The sequence below is a fragment of the Protopterus annectens genome, chromosome 7.part0, assembly GCF_019279795.1.
Source record: "Protopterus annectens isolate FY-2018-M chromosome 7.part0, PAN1.0, whole genome shotgun sequence".
Classification (NCBI taxonomy): Eukaryota; Metazoa; Chordata; order Ceratodontiformes; family Protopteridae; genus Protopterus; species Protopterus annectens.
This window is the reverse complement of record NC_056739.1, coordinates 1,300,094,370-1,300,100,617: the sequence shown is the minus strand read 5'-3', so window position 1 is coordinate 1,300,100,617 and position 6,248 is coordinate 1,300,094,370.

Below are 6,248 nucleotides of genomic sequence, written 5' to 3'. Positions count from 1 at the left end.
GTTTTTGGGCTTTTGCCCCCCCCCCCCAATACATTTTGGCTTTTTCCAGATTTCTTGTGCTGCACAATTCAGAGATACAGCTGAGTGTTGAGTACATTTTACAAGGAACTTAGTGCTTTAGGGGAACAACAGTTTAGTGCTGCTTATGGTGAGTCTGTTTGCATTGTTAATAGCACAGCATGTGGTGTACTTGCTTTTGATGCAGAAGGCTGTGGGTTCTACTCCAACAGTAGGTAAATGCATTGCTGATACTGTACTGTGTTGCAAAGGGTGTGGATGCTGCAGTCCTTTTTGGTGAAGATACCTAGTAACTATGAACCTGTTATCAGTTTGCCATCCATTCCCTATTGCAATATTATTAGCTTATCATTTTTTTAATGAAACATAGGCAATTTATTTCTCAAGGGCAACAGACACTTTATTTGTAGATGAAACAATGAAATATAAAGTTGTTTGCTAGCAGCAACCTCTTTATTAGTTACAGATTTCTTTAATGTGGAATTATTTAGATGACTTTTACTTCTTCAGAGATTGTGCATATTTACTGATACTGGTGGACTGTAGAAGTTTGAGTAGATTTTTATGATGGAAATGTTCTGAATTGGGCAGTTTTGTCATTATTGGTGCATGCATTTTGTTTCATTCTTTAATGGAAAAATGTTCAAAATAATAAATTTAAAACACCCTCTATCAACTGTACTGTATTGTACAAGGAATATAATTTAATACAAGCAGGAAGGTGTATCAAAGAGCATGTGTATGTTTCGTGTGCAAGGGCCTATGATTTGAAAATAGCCCACAGTTAATCTTTATCTGCTAATGGTAAAATGTATTTTCTTTGAATGTGGGTTTCAATGCTGTTTCAATGACTGTGAGTTTTAAGGGAAGATAAGTTTTAATGCTAAGTCTATTTTCATTGTGAGACTGCATCTCTTTGTTTAGCAGATATCTATTAGTGTTTGCGCTGTAAAATGCAAAATAAAACTTTCAAATGAAATTGAAATCATCCCAGAAGTAAAGCAGTATGCACACTGCAGTGTTTATGGTAAATGGGGTGAAATAACCATAGAATGGGACATTGGAATGGCTGCAGGAGGGAGGCTCCATTCGACCATGATTTTGTGAGGGGGGAAGGGCAGTAAACTCAAAGACAGCCCCACCTGAACTATACCTCTCAACTGTCCAGATTTTTGCAGAATGAATACATTTTTGCTTCTTATTTTTGGTTTGTTCCTCATAAAATTTGTGGTTTTCTGGCAAATCATGTAGACATAAAGTCACTAAATAATGACAGACATTAAGTTTATACAAGAGCAATTTTTAGCACTGTTCGTATGTTCCCCCAATATATTTGGCCTTGTCCAGATTTCTTGCATTAAGAGGTTGAGAGGTACTTGCAGATAAATCACTTTATAGAATTAGGAATATCCAAACCTCTCAACTGTCTCCAATTTTGGCTTAAAATGTTACTCTCCCCCAATAATCCCTCCGCAAAATGGCAATTTTGGAAGAAAACGTGGAGGGTTTACAATTATAAATAACTGCAATGATCAGAGTTATAGATTACTTTTATTTCAGAAATGTATGTAGAGTCTCTTATTTTGTCAGCTAATCAAGTTAACAGTACTAATATTAATAAGGTGTCCCTTCTTTGACAGGTTTCCAGCTGTATTGTGTGGCAATTTTATATTTTTGCATCACATTTCTGGTCCGTTTTTCATAAAATTGTGGTTTTCTGGCAAATTAGTGGCAAATCATTAAAGATTGATGTTAGAAAATAATGGCAGACATTTGAGTTTCCGATTTCATACCCTTCAGAAAATTCATACTAATGCAAGACCTACTACTATTCTATTATCTTTCTAAGTTTATAAAAACAATATTTAATAATTGTCCTTATTTATGGGCCTGTGTCCCTTCTATGTATGACTTTGTCCAGATTTCTTGCTCTGAGGTTGAGAGGTATGAGTGTCAAAGCCAGCACCATCAGCCAGAGACAATTCAAATTGTGATATACTTGTTGCACCCCACTCCCCCATGTAGTGACTCTGGATGTGTCCAAGCAAGGCAAGGAGCAGTTATGCAGTGTAAGTGTGCAGAGTATTCTCCTATCCAAGGTAGACACAAGTACAACAGTGGCTTTTCATCTGTCCTTTATTTTGCAGAATGTTCTTGTTTTCTGTCATATTTTATACTGTTGATTTATGCTTCTTATTATTCAGAAAATGCATGCTGTCGCAGTGCCCTGTTGCTCTGTGTTTAAGTGGCAATGCTTTAATGACCATCAGGTAAGCTTGTCAGAGATTGTAAGATGCAAGTAAGCTTTAATAAGTATACTGCTAAAGAATTACCAACATTGAAAGTATTTTTGTTGTTGCCATGCAGAGACTATTTAAATAACTAGATGATGTATAAGCCTTAGGTATTGAAATGCATATGATAGTATTTGTAATAAAGGACAGCATTACAGTATTTTCAGAAGCTCATTACATTTGTTGGAGACTTGCAGTCATCTTTGCAGGATTTACCTGTAAACTAAACAGAATGCCAATCTATCATGTGTGGTCCATAACTTGCGCAGTAATCCTTTAAGTAATTTTTCTTGAGCTTGTTTCTTGTTTGCTGTTTGTTTTTTACTTTGATCATGTCTTCTCCATGAAACAAGTAGATAGTTGTCAGGAAGCAAGTCTTTTTTGGATAAGAAACATTTTTACAAATGGGGGTATCAAAGTGATTGCTACTTTCAGTATATTACTTGGTAATTTTATAAAACTGAATATAAATTATAATTAGAATTGCTGTGCAAGGAAAAGTGGTTTGAGTTGAGTGCTGCTTGTTTTTTTTATACTTGATTTTGACTGACATTACAGTAATGTATTTAAAAAGTAATTTATTTTTTCATGCCTCACAACCTTTTTGTTTTCATCTGGATATTAAGTAAGCTGTCATGTAGCCAATGCATTGAAGTACTTTTTTCTTTTACACTTCATTTTGTTTTGAATGGACTCTCATAATGATGGTTTGTCACCCAGGGCAGCGTATTTAATTAAAGTTCCAGTTGTTGTAGTTTTGAGCATGGCCCCACCCCTTTCTAGTTGGACACACCCCTTCCCATTGGCCCCACCCATTCAGCTGTCTCCTGCAGCCCCCCTTTAATTTGAAGTCACCAGCTGCCACTGCCTCTTATAACAAGAAATGTGGAGAAAGCCCAACAAAATGGGGAGCAAGTTCCAGAATTAGGGACAGATTGTAAGTATTGCTGTTATACAGTTATAAAATTGCTAGATTAACAGGGTTTGTCTGGACATGCATTTTCTGAGTGATTTGAAGTCTGACACTTGTATGTATATGACATACCTCTCAAATGTACAGATTTCCACAGAATGTCCAGAGGTTTGCCTGTTATGTTTGGTCTGTTCCTCAGACAATAGTTGTTTTTGGCAAATCGCTAGGATAATCTGAGGATTGAAGTCACTAAATAATGACATCCATTTATGTTTCAGACTTCATATGCTTCAGAAAATTTATGTTAAAACAAACCCTGTCACTCCAGCAACTTTTGTCAGTTTACAACACCATTATTTAAAATATAAATATTTTATTATTTAAAATATGTCCCTATTTTTGGGCCTCTGTCCCCCAAGTATGTCAGGCTTTGTCCAGATATCTTTCACTAAGAAGTTCACAGGTATGGTATATCATTATTTAGTGACTTTACTCCTGATATCATCCCTGTGATTTAGCAGAATCCCAAATAAGTTATGAGGAACAGGTCATAAATATGGTCCCAAACCCTGGACCTCTGTGGAAATCTGTACAGTTCAAAGTTATGTATGCCTGGCCATTGTTAACAGACTGTCAAGACTGTGCGGCAGTGTAGTGTATAAATGTTTGTTGGTCTGAGTAGGGAGAGGGGCAAATGTGAGTGTCATAGATCATTTTCTATCTGACTGTGCATGCTGCTACAGTTGCTGGTGGTCTATCAGCTGTACATGTGTTTAAGGACAGACTGAAACATGTCCCTTAACACCTCAGGATTCTAAGTACACTGTGACTTGGGGCAATATATATAGGAGTAGTGTGTGACTGGCAATCAGGATATGTTTGTTCAAACAGTCATTATACTCTAGAGGTCAGTTGGCTTACTGTTATGTTGCTGTAACTGTGGCGCAAATGGTTGTGGGTAGACAAATTCTTACCAGTGTCTGTTTTTCCCTACAGTTACATACCTGTAGTGCACGATATATGTGTAAATGCATGAGCAATTCCCCAGAGCTGATTTGGTGCAGTGCTGTGTTGGTCTGACTGTAGTTCAGAAGGTGCTGGGTGAAATGGTTGGCAGCTCTCATTGTTTTTTCCTTTATGTTATATGACTGCACTCATACCACTCAACTGTCCAGATTTTCGTAGACTGTCAAGATGTGTGGCTCATATTTTTGGTCTGTTTCCCATAAATGTTGTAGATTTCTGACAAATCATTGGGGATGATGTGAGCTCTGACATCAGTAAATAATGGCAATCATTTCTGTTTCAGACTTGAAATCTATCAGAAAATATATGTTGAAACAAACCGTGATACTCTAGCAACTTTCTAAGCTTATAAAATCCATATTTAAAATATGTCCTAATTTTTTGGCCTTTGATCCCCAACTTTGTCATGCTTTGTCCAGATTTCTTTCACTAAGAGATTGATATATATATATATATATATATATATATATATATATATATATATATATATATATATATTTATATATATATATATATATATATATATATATATATATATATATATATATATATATATATATATTTATATATACATTTATATATATAAAACATTACTAATTCCACAGGTTTTCCCCTAATGTTGGATGACCATCCTGCATGATATATTTACTGAAGCATTACTAATTTTCACAGCTCATGTGGAGTAGTGGTAGCTGCCATGACTGGAGTGCACTGGCCCCTGGTTTTAAAACGTGTGTATTTTTCCCCCTATGTTAAATGACTGTAATGCATGATATGTTTGTAAAAGCATTGCAAATTCCCTTAGCTCATATGGTAAGGCAGTACATTGCTCTGGCTGTAATGCACAGGGTCCTGGGTCCAGGACTTGGTAGTGATGACTTTTTTTCACTAATGTTAAATGACCATAATGCATAATACATTTTCAAAAGCAGAAGTAAATCTCACAGCTCATATGGTGTAGTGGTACATTGCTGTGACTCTAATACAGGGCCCTGGGCTCAAGAACTGCCATAGCTGGTTATTTTGTTGCTGGGCAGAGATGAGACAGAGTGTTTAAAGCAGTTGTAAGCAGTTGTAAGTGGGTTTGCGCAGGTTTGCGAGACGCTAAGTGATGCCAAGAGGCACTTAGTCCCTTTGGCTTTGCTTAGTGCTTAGTGCTACTTATTCCTGCTTAAACCCATGATAATTTCAAAAAAAAAAGAAAAAAAAGAGTGATAGGAAAGTGATGAAATGGAGGCAAGCAGGGGGTAAAACATTAGGGAAAACAGCGAGGGATGTGCAGGACAGGTGTAGGAAAGGATCATAGGTCTATATTTCTTCTCTAGTAACAGCTGTGGAGGATGTGGAAAATTTTGAATTTATAGCCTCATACCCCACAGGGAGGCGTGTTGGCAACATACATTTGTAGAGAAATTTCAGGGTAGATTGATTTATGTCACTGTACATGGGGGCAAAATGTAGAGCTATGTATGGGGCAATGATTTTTTTGTAGGACAGATGCCCTTTTATTTTTTTTTTAGGTGAGAGTAGGATGTTGGGGATGGACTAAGGTATGTTTGGGGAGGTAGGTTGGGTAGGATAGGTTGCATTTGCAGACAGACCAGACACACAAGACAACAGACAGTGGTGGTATATGACACATGACAGGAGTAAACACCTTGGACGGGGAGGGTGGTTGAGAATCCGAGGCCCATGAGCCCCCAAATGGATACAGTGGGACTGAAATCCCCATCCATTAGCAGTCACCACTGCACTTTCATGGCCCCAAAGGTGGCTGTGCTGGGGGCTGGACAACAGGAGCAGGCTGCCCCTTGAGGTGCTTCAGTCTACCCTCGATCTGGTGCAATCGTACATCCAACTCTGAGTGGAAGACACTGCGCATCATACCCTGGAACGTCCTGCGGATGACCGGTTCTTCTCCTCGACTCGCGCTCGAGGGGGTGGGTGGGCCCCATCCCCTGAGGCGGTTCCTCTCAAGGGTGGTGCAGGACCAGTGG